The sequence below is a fragment of the Mus caroli genome, chromosome 12 (genome assembly GCF_900094665.2).
Source record: "Mus caroli chromosome 12, CAROLI_EIJ_v1.1, whole genome shotgun sequence".
Taxonomy (NCBI): domain Eukaryota; kingdom Metazoa; phylum Chordata; class Mammalia; order Rodentia; family Muridae; genus Mus; species Mus caroli.
Window position 1 is genome coordinate 102,556,465 of NC_034581.1, and position 9,799 is coordinate 102,566,263.

Genomic DNA, 9,799 nt, shown 5'->3' on the forward strand with positions numbered 1-9,799 from the left:
ATTTCTTTCCATCAGATTGGCAAAAAATTTAAATGTGCCAACATCAAGTTTTGGAAAGCATACAGGGAAAATGGGCTCTCCTCTCCACTGTGGCGGGTTTATTTGCATCAGTGAAGTGCTGGAGTGGTGCCATCATGCCGTAGAAGGTCCTTACAAGGGGACACTGAGCATAGCAGAGCTAAGCGACCCATCAGGGACGCCTTGGTCCTGAGAGTGCACACATCCCTTTGCTCTGCCAGCAACTGTCTGCTCTGTGACTGGTCAAACTCTGGCACCAGCGTCCACCTGAGAAGAATAAAGCAAACAAACTCCAGAGTCTGTGGGAGCGTAGACAGTCACAACTGAGGAGTCACACCCGAGGGGTCACACCCGAGGAGCCACACCTACGTCATACCCAGTATCTAGAAGCAGCCGTGCCCAGAATCCTAGTCCAAATGGTTTCCCTCTGGAGAGTTAGCCGTCCCAATACTGCCTCCTGTTTCCCAGAGCTCTCCAGTATGGACAGACATAAAATGGCAGGTGTGCCTCAGGGATCCAAGAAAGTGGTGGGAGTGACAGGAAATGCAAGCTGGAAAGCTTTGCTGGGTTTGAAGACCCCAGACTACAAAGCTGGACTTGAGACAGGCCTCCTCATGCTTCGCACTGTGCCAGGCACACAGGTGATGGTCCACCCTACCCATGACTGCTCCTGTTTCTCCTTTGTGTTTACTGTGCCACAAAACAATCTGTTGTGACTCAGAAAACTGCCTTGCGAAATAGGCTTTATCTCACCCCACTTTCCAGATAAAAGATCTCAGGATACAGGAATCCTCACACCCTTATCTGATAATTATGAACTTCCCAGTCTCATGGATTAAAAAACTCGGAGTCCTCCAGCCACAGCTGCTCCTGTTGGTCAGTTTATTTATTAGAGTGCATAGGTGGAGGGCAGAGGACGACTCTGTGAAACTTGTTCTCTCTTTCCACCTTTATGTCAGCTCTGAGGATTGAACTCAGGCCACCAGTGTTTGTAGCAATTGTCTTAACTTGCTGAGCCTTCTCACTGGCCCCTGGGGTGCTACTCAGGGGAGGCGTTGGGATTTTAGGAGCTAAATCTGTGCAGAAGCCATGGATCCGATGGGGAAGTCTGCAGGTCTCCCACGCCTGGCCCAGTCCTGTCTCCCTCTGTTTCCTGTATATCAAGAAATAAAGAAAAGCCTCTTCCATGATGTTCCTGCCCGCATGATGATCTGCCCAAGTGGGCATGGTGTCCCTCTACCACCAGGAGCCAAAATGAATCTTTGCTTAGGTTGCTTCAGTTGGGTTACAAGAATAAGAAAACAAATACAGTAAGTAGGTGGGTCTCAGACTTCTGTGTCACATTCTCAATAGATAGATGAGTGAATGAATGAATGAATGAATGAGTGAATGAATGAAAGAGCAAGTCCGCACACAAGTCATGGAAGTCTCCACCCAAGCCTGTCCCAAATCTGCTCTGCACCTGGCCAGCATTTACCCATCTCAGTCTCCTGTGCATCAAAGAAGGTGGTGATGGGTACCCAGACACTCATGTTACTCTGCAGGAATTCACTTCTTTTTTTTAACTAAAAATGTCACAGGAAGTCCACTAGAAGCACATGAAACCACTGCCAGAAGTGTACGCACTTGATATTAATTAAAGCAAAAGATGACAGCCCCCAGGAAAAGGAATAATTTTCATCTCTTGGATAAATGACCTTTCGGCAGACTCTGCTCCGAAGCTCTGCCTGGTCATTACCAGAAATCAGAGTGTTTCCGTGAGGTGGGACTTGCCAGCTGCTCACAGCTTTCTGCCTCTCAGGAAAGGTGAGGACTTCATTTCTTGGGGTCTCCCAGCAAGCCTACAGTGACACCCTTGGTGGTGATGGGAGCCCTGTCAGAGGCCCTTCAAAAGCAGCTTCGAATGTATGGGTTCTGTTCCACCCCTAAAACAAGCCATCTGCCAGCCAGCAGGTAGCTCTTCCCTCCCTGGATCTTGCCCACCATCTCTGGGCTGTGGTACACAAACAACTTGACTGTGTCTGTCCCCCTGGTGGCCCAGCTTGCCTCTCTCTGGTCACCTCTTCCAGCCTCCGCAGTTCCTTATTTCTGGCATCCTCACCTAAGACCTGAAGCCCCTGAAGCCTGGATCTGGGGTCCTTGCCTCTCTCAGACTCTCTCCCAGCTCATGGGTCCTCGGTGCCTCCCCTCCATCTGAGAACCCTGGCACGCAAACCCTTCACGATCCAAACCCCAAGCCATTAAACTTATTTCCCCTCATCACTTGAAGGATGAGGCAGGAGGATCACCATGAGTTCAAGGCCAGCAACCCATAGCACCTGTTTGGTGTCACTGTCAGTTCCTGGTCACTGTGCAGCCTGGTACCCCCACACACACACACCTGCAGGCCCTCCCTGTGTGGTCCCAACTTAGCAGGCAGCACCCCCATTTCTCCTCACTCATAATGATGAGTTCAGCTTGTTAGTCTTAGAAGAACTAGCACCCTCCTTCCTCCTCAGAGGTTCTTCCAGGGTAATCCTGCAGTACTCTCTGGTATGGTCACCACAACCCTTGTAATGACTGTCCAGTCTCCCCATCCCTGCCAGCCACAACCCCTCCTGGGGCTCCTCCCACTGGGCCCTGAGTGACAAGCAGGATCTCCAGTAATCTCCATTAACCCACTATGAGCCAGTGAGGGCTGTTTTCATTCAAACCACCACACTGAATGAGCATTTGAAGGGGCTGTTTTAGAACTGAGCCCAAGTGTAGGGTTCTCAAGAACGCTGGAGACATAGGCTGGGCCCGTTTCCCCGCACACCAGAGACTCACACACCCGAGGACTGAGCAAGCAAAGCTGCTGCTGTACCTCATTCACTCAAGCCAGAGGTGGGCCGATGCTCTCGGGGCCCACACCCCTGGCTTTTCCTAGGAGGTACTCACATCTTCGATGGGCAAGTTTGATCTTTGCACATAACCAAGGCGGCACGCACGGAAGAAGGACCCAGGATGGTCTTTGTGGGCAGCCATTTTCCTCTTCCATGAGGGCGTAGCACTGCCCTTGAAGGGCCCAAAGAGAAGATGGAGAAATAAGAAATGCAAGATGCGAAAGATGCCTTTTTCCACTTTGGATTGAAGGAATGAACGTTGCTCAGAGCCATGCAAGCAGGTGCGTGGGTGGAGACCAGACTGCCTAGAGAGAGGAATGTGGGTTCTGTGGCTGTAGGCTTTTGTCTGGCCACAGCTTATCATGGACCCTCCCAGTGTCACCGTGAGAGACACTTGAAGGTCCCATTATACCTTAACACACAAGTGTTCTGTCTCACTAGCCTTTGTACACATGCCTGCACACATAAGCCCATAGCCATGTTCTCATATGTTTTACACATGGGTCACACACACACACACACACACATACACACATGCACACTCACATATTGAGCCTCAGTTCACTTATGAACCAGAGCCCAAATGATGCCTCAGAAGAGAGAGGCGAGTGTTACATGTGACATGTGCTACACATGTAACACACAGACAGCCCCGAGAAATCCAACTCGTCATTTCTTCCCCGTCTCTGCCCACCACAGAGAGCAGCATCAGAGGGAGACAGCATCCCGGTCAGATCAGGGTTATAGTGGAAGCCATAGTAGGCTCACATGGGGAAGGGCTCAAGCCCGCGGTGGAGACAGTGTGGTAGAGGAGACGTTCCCTTGGTGTGTGGCAGCAAGCCAAGGCAGGTGGAGCAGCAGGAGAAGCAAAGCATGTTGGGTCGGTGGGCTGGATGCTCAACAGTGGCCAGCAGTGGGGAGCCAACGCGTGCAAGGAGCTAGGTTCTGCTCAGCTCAGAAGTCCCCTTGCTGAAGGGGCAGCAGCAGCCTGTGTTGCTATTGGCTGAGTTCTGCCTCTTGCCTCAGAAGCCCCCGCATCCTTTTCCTCTTGTGTGATCTACCAGTCTCTCAGTATTTTGTTTGAAAATCAAAAGCAAGGCCTGAACCCTTCTGTACTGCTGCAGATTGGCCTGCAGTTCTCTCTGCACTTTTCAAAAGGAAATTGTAAAAAAAACTCGCCATGCTGCCTGGCCGCTCCCTGTGTTCCGCAGCATGCAGCCCTACGGCCTTGGGCTGTGTCCCGAGCTCTGACATCAGCCCTGCCATATCCAGCAAGTGACAGAAGAAAAAACGTGAAAGGGCAAGAATTCAACCCCAGGCAGGCCTGGCCAGGATTTAAGGTGTTGTGGGGTGTTGAGCAAACTTTACAGAGCCATAGAAACGCGATGGTGTCTGGTTCAGACTCAGCTTCTCCTAGATTAGTGTGCCCCCAAGGCTCAGCACACACGGTAGCAGGAAGCAGGACTGTTCCCTGAGCCACACAGCCCACTCCTGTTCAGATCTCACCAAGCTGTCTGTTAACGCTCACCCCTGTTCCGAATCTCTCCCAGGACATCTGCCTTTGACTCTCCCCTCACAGCTGATAGTTTCCTACTCTCTATTTGGTTTCCAGGCGCTGGACAGTTATCATGTCCAGTGTCCTTCCTTGAAGTTGGCCATCTTTGGCCAGAATCCCCAGAGACAACACTGTGCCTTTGAGCTCTCACGTCAGATTAAGAGTGTCAATCACTAGTCACTGCAGTCATGTGCCCTGGTTGCTTGGTGTCTGTCTGGCTTCTCCACAGCGAAGCCCCTGTCTCTCTTTTGTAATTATTTCTGGGGTGGGGTGTGCCTGAGATCTTGCAAATTCTGTTTCTTTAGATACGTGCCCATGAGTATTGATAAACTCAGTGGATCTTGATGGCAGCAATTGTCACTTGTGGTGACACTTTTCCTAGTGGCTTTCCCACTTTCTTCCCCCTTGGACATAACAATTAGAACCTACTGCAAGGGACAACCATCTCTCCTCCCCATTTATCAAACTGATAAATCTTTGATTTATCCTGATGAAGGCCTGGATTTATTTTCTCCTGGACACCATTTATCTGTTTGCATGAGTGTCCTAGTTTGGCCATTACGAATATCTTCATCTTGGGCCCCAGAGTCCTTCCAACCAGCCCGCAGCTTGCCCTAGCACCTTTCACAGTCAGGCATGCTGAGATGGCCAGTGGATAGCATTCCCGTGACCTGTGTCTCACAGCCCCCCTCCTCAGAGCACCTTCGCTGGAGGGTGAAGTTTGGAGGATGTAAGGCACTGCGTGCTGGAGGTGTCACTGACCCCGCGGAGTCAGGAAGCACAGGTGAGACAGGTGCTGGGAGTCACTTCAGTGTTTATCTGTCACAGATGCAGAAACTGCTCAGGTGCCTCACCAGGGAAAGGTACTGGACTGGCTGATCACCTGAGTTCCATCCACACAGCCGCTGAGCTCCAAAGTATCTGAGGGCCACCCAGCCTGCTTGGAAAACAAGTCAGCTGGAGCTGCTCCCCTGCCGCTGGCTCTGGTCCTCCCTCCCCGAGTTCCCAGGCCAGTCCTAATTCTATTAACTGTGGGGTGCTTGGCTTCGCATGGGTACGGGGCAAACTGAAGTACAGTAACATGGAAGATATGTCTGTCAAGGGAAAGGGAGCTGAGGCTTGGACTGCCAGAGATGGGAAAAGAAGGGCAGCTGGGAGGGAGATGAGGGCAGGGGAGGGAGTAGGGCTCCAGGAGGAAGCAGGGAGGCATGCCTGAATACTATGGGTCAGATTCCCGGCCGGTGGTGAAGAGAAACACAAGGTTAAAATGATTTTTCCAACGGTTCACTGTCAAGACAACCTGTTTTACCATTGCCTTGAGGTGTGTTCCGATGTGACACTGGTTTGCAGCCTGTCGGGGCTATTTCGGGCCCAGCAGATGCCAACACACCCTCTCGCTCTCTCCTCTCCCAAGCGTCCTGAGCAGGTGGCTTTTGCAGCACGTTGCACAGGTCCGTGAGGACTTTCTAACAGGCCTTCTGAAAACTGAATCCTGCCAGAGTCACCTGATTTCACATCTTTGATAATTTACCCTTCCTTCATTTCGTGGATATGGACAATGTGTTTGAGGGTACGGGTATACATTAATATACATGCAGGTACACAAATGTGAACAATGTATGTCCATCTCGTTTATCTTGAGACGGGGTCTCTCAGTGGTGTGGAGTTCACCAGTTAGGCTAGGCTGGCTAACCAGTGAGCCTCAGGCTCCACTGTCTCCCCTCCTCATAACAAGCATATTCTACCATGCCCAGCTTTTCCACCTGGGCACGTGCCCAGGCACACATTCGGAGGTCAGGGGCTAACTACAGGGGGCTGAACTCATATTATTAGGCTTGGCTGCAAGAGCCTTTATCTTCTGAGCCAACTTGCCAGCTTCATGCTTGGCTTAAGCACAGGTTCCGATGATCAATCTCAAGTCCTCATGCTTGTAAAGCAAGCACTTTATCCACCAAGCCATCTTCCCAGCTCCATAATTTATACTTCTTAAAACTATACAGTCCTTCGGTGTTTCCATCCACACTCAACTGCAGGCAGAAGTTGGCAAAGTTGTCAGAAATTAAGCATTGTAGTCAAAGTCATCGTTCCGACAATTCCCCAAATTGCACATGTTAAAATTCAGCACACTCAAGCTCTTTTGGCTGAGTTGGATGGGCTGGGCGTCTTGCACAGTGTTTTCCGGTCATTTATTGTATGGACAGAATAGTGGGGACTGGGCTGGGCTAGCTCCAGTCTAGGAGAGAGGCAGGTTTAGGATGTCAACTGCAAAATGAAATGTGTGCAGCGAGGTACCACTGCAGGCAGAGACCGAGAGAAGCCGGGTGGGAAGACACAGAGGGCTAGAGGCATGCGTGTGGACTCTTGGTGTGTCTTTGGTACTGAGGGGATGACTGTTGGAGCACAGACCTGGCTTTCTACTGTCTATGAAGCACAGAACACAACAATGCTTAGATGACTGTCTTCCTAACATGGCAGCAGCCAAGGCTTCAGATCTCCCAGGGGGAGCCAGGTGGGTGAGGAAGGTGCCTGGTCTCTGGAAGTAGGTGGCAGGGTTTCTCCTGGGTTCTCACAGGGCCACATTGCAGCTGTTCTCTTCCCCGAGTCAGCACTCCCACCAGGGGGTGGGGGCACAAATTGAGCATGGGAAACATTGTCAAAAATGGGCCTCCTACAGGTCCAAAGCTGCAGAGGGAGGACTGGATCGGGAAGGCTGATACTGCTCAGTGGTCTGAGAGGGCTCTGTGGAATGCCCATTTCCCATGCCACGAGCCTCTTTCCACATTCCTTCCGAGGTTCAGTGTGGCATGTTCATGCTGGTATATGGCAAGAGAGCTGGCCAGAACCATCAGGTTCCTACCTCTCAGCCTTTCCCCTTAGCCTCTGGTTAGTTTTGTGTTGTAGACCCCTGTCCTCCATGCCAGCTGCTCTCTTGAACTGTTAACAGCTGTGATTACCCAAAGGGGACCTGTACATGATGGGGCTTCCTGCCATGGACTGGAGAGGCTCCAAAGTCCCATCTCTCCTCAGAATTGATCAGCAATTAATGGTTGCTGGGGTGGGGTTCACAAGTCCATACCCATCCCCAAGAATATATAGATTATTAAAGGCTGCTGGGACCGTGATGGAGCTAACCATTAGTTACCTGTGATTCCAACTAAACTCAATGGTTAAAGACCTGGTTTGACCTGAATTGGGCACTTCCTTTGTCTGTGGTTGGTGCCCACTGTGGAGTGGATAGACATTTGCTCACCTCCCCAGGAAAAGCTCGCACACAACTTGGCTACATTGCTAATGGCTCGTGTGGCTCTGAGTGAGGGCTGCAGCATGGTGGTGACATTTTGATTCTTAACCCAACTTGTACTTCATTGTTGGCTTGGAGAAATGACTTCTTTTTAAAACTGTGCAGATCCGATAGCTGAAGGCTGGAGGCTGGAGGCTGCATAACTGAGTGGCTAGAACCCGGGATGAGGTAATCAGCGCACATACATTATCCTATCCACAGCACACAGTCTTTGGGCTTAATTTTTCTATTTCCCAGGCTTGTAATCTACTTTCCCTCCCATCAGATACACAGCGATTCTGTTCTTCCAGGGTCAGCTGCTTCATAATCATCACGCTGACAGCACGACTACATCCTTACTCACTTAATAACTATTTATCATCTGCTATCTTCCCACTTTCAAAAGGGAAGAAGTTAAATGCTCCAGAAATTGGAAAAAATTGAAATTTGACCTTTATTAACTGGGTTAATTGTCAAAATCTCTGCTTGTAAAAAAAAAATTAATGACCAAAAAGTGTAACTTTTAGAGTTTCAAAGATTAGGTTAATGTCCAAGGAAGTATAAACTTTGACCTTTTTGACACATGTCATGAGCAACAGCCATCCTAATAAATTGCTACCTGTGAGCAATTATAAAGCTCCCCCTGAATCCAATCAGGCCATTTAATTGCTGCAGAAACCCCTGGCTTCCTCCGAGACAGCCTGCACAGCCACTGAAGGCCTATGGGAGTTTCTATTTTATGTTTGTTGTGGGTAGGTATACTTTTTTTTCAACTATATTTCTAGACTGGGAAATGGTCACCAAGAGATGAGTTGTACCTGACACAGACAGCTTGGGCAATAAACAAAACTGGTCACAAAAACCAGGAAGGAAGTCAAGACTGTAGGCTCAGCCACTTCACATGGAACTTTGCATTTCCTGAATCACCCATTCAAAGTGTGCTCGCGTAGGCTGTGTTTGAGCATGTGTTGAGAGCCCTGAGCTGGGTTGAGGGGAACATGCTGAGTGTGTTAGGACTGAATCCCTGGCTGTATGTCCCCAGCAGTCGGTCTGTCTGCTGTCAGCACTCAAATCCCTGGGTTAACAACAAATACCAGTGACCAGAACGGAACAAACTTCATGATTTTTCTTCAGGAATAACAGGAAGTTTCCATCATTTGCCTTTTAGGACTCGCTTGACAGGATGCTCTAGTGCCAGCTGTGGTTATTATTTCCAGAACTGTCCAACCGAGGTGCATGCAGCTCAAACTGCCATCTCTTGCTGTGACTTGAGTCAGTTGTCACTTCCACCGACATTTGGGGCTTATTTTGAGCTATCTGTAAGATGTGAAAGTTGAGTTCACAGTGACATTAATATGTATAAAATAATGTTTTCAATGTTCATGGGTGATATGACAGCAGCCTCCTGAGCCATGGCCATGTGTTGGAATCTGAGGGGAATTCTCTACCCACCAATGAGCCCTGCCCTACCCCAGCTTATGCCTTTGTTTCTTCAACAGCCTGGGGAGCTGAGCTGGCCACTGGATCCTACTGTACCTGTGCCACCCTCCCAATAACCTCTACGTCCATTTCACTCTGTAGTCAAGAAATCCAAACCTCCTACCAAGGAGTAGATGCATGACAGTAGTCTTAGCAATCAGGAGGCCGAGGCAGGAGGATCAGGAGTTTCAGGCCTGGGTTATCATAACAAAACCTTTTTTTTTTTTTTTTTTTTTTTAAAAAAAAAAAAAAAAAGAGAGAGAAAGAGGGAATGAATATAAATCCCAGTCTGGGCATCGAAACACCTGCTCCGTGTCACAGGCATAGTGAAGGTAACAGTCAGCACTTTATGTTTGCATGACTTCCTAGGCTACGCTCCTGCTTCCAGACTCAAATGCAGACGCCTTGTAAAGGTCTGAGTCCAAGCAGTCACTGACACTATACTAAAAGTTTGTTCAAAAGCACCCTGGGGAAGACTTGGCAGGAGTGGAAGATGGAGGGGTTTCAACGATAGAAAGGATGCTAACACACAGCAAAGGGAACAGGGTCATCAGAGGAGCAGTCGCTCTGTAGGAGATATTAAACAGATCTCAAGGTGCCCCT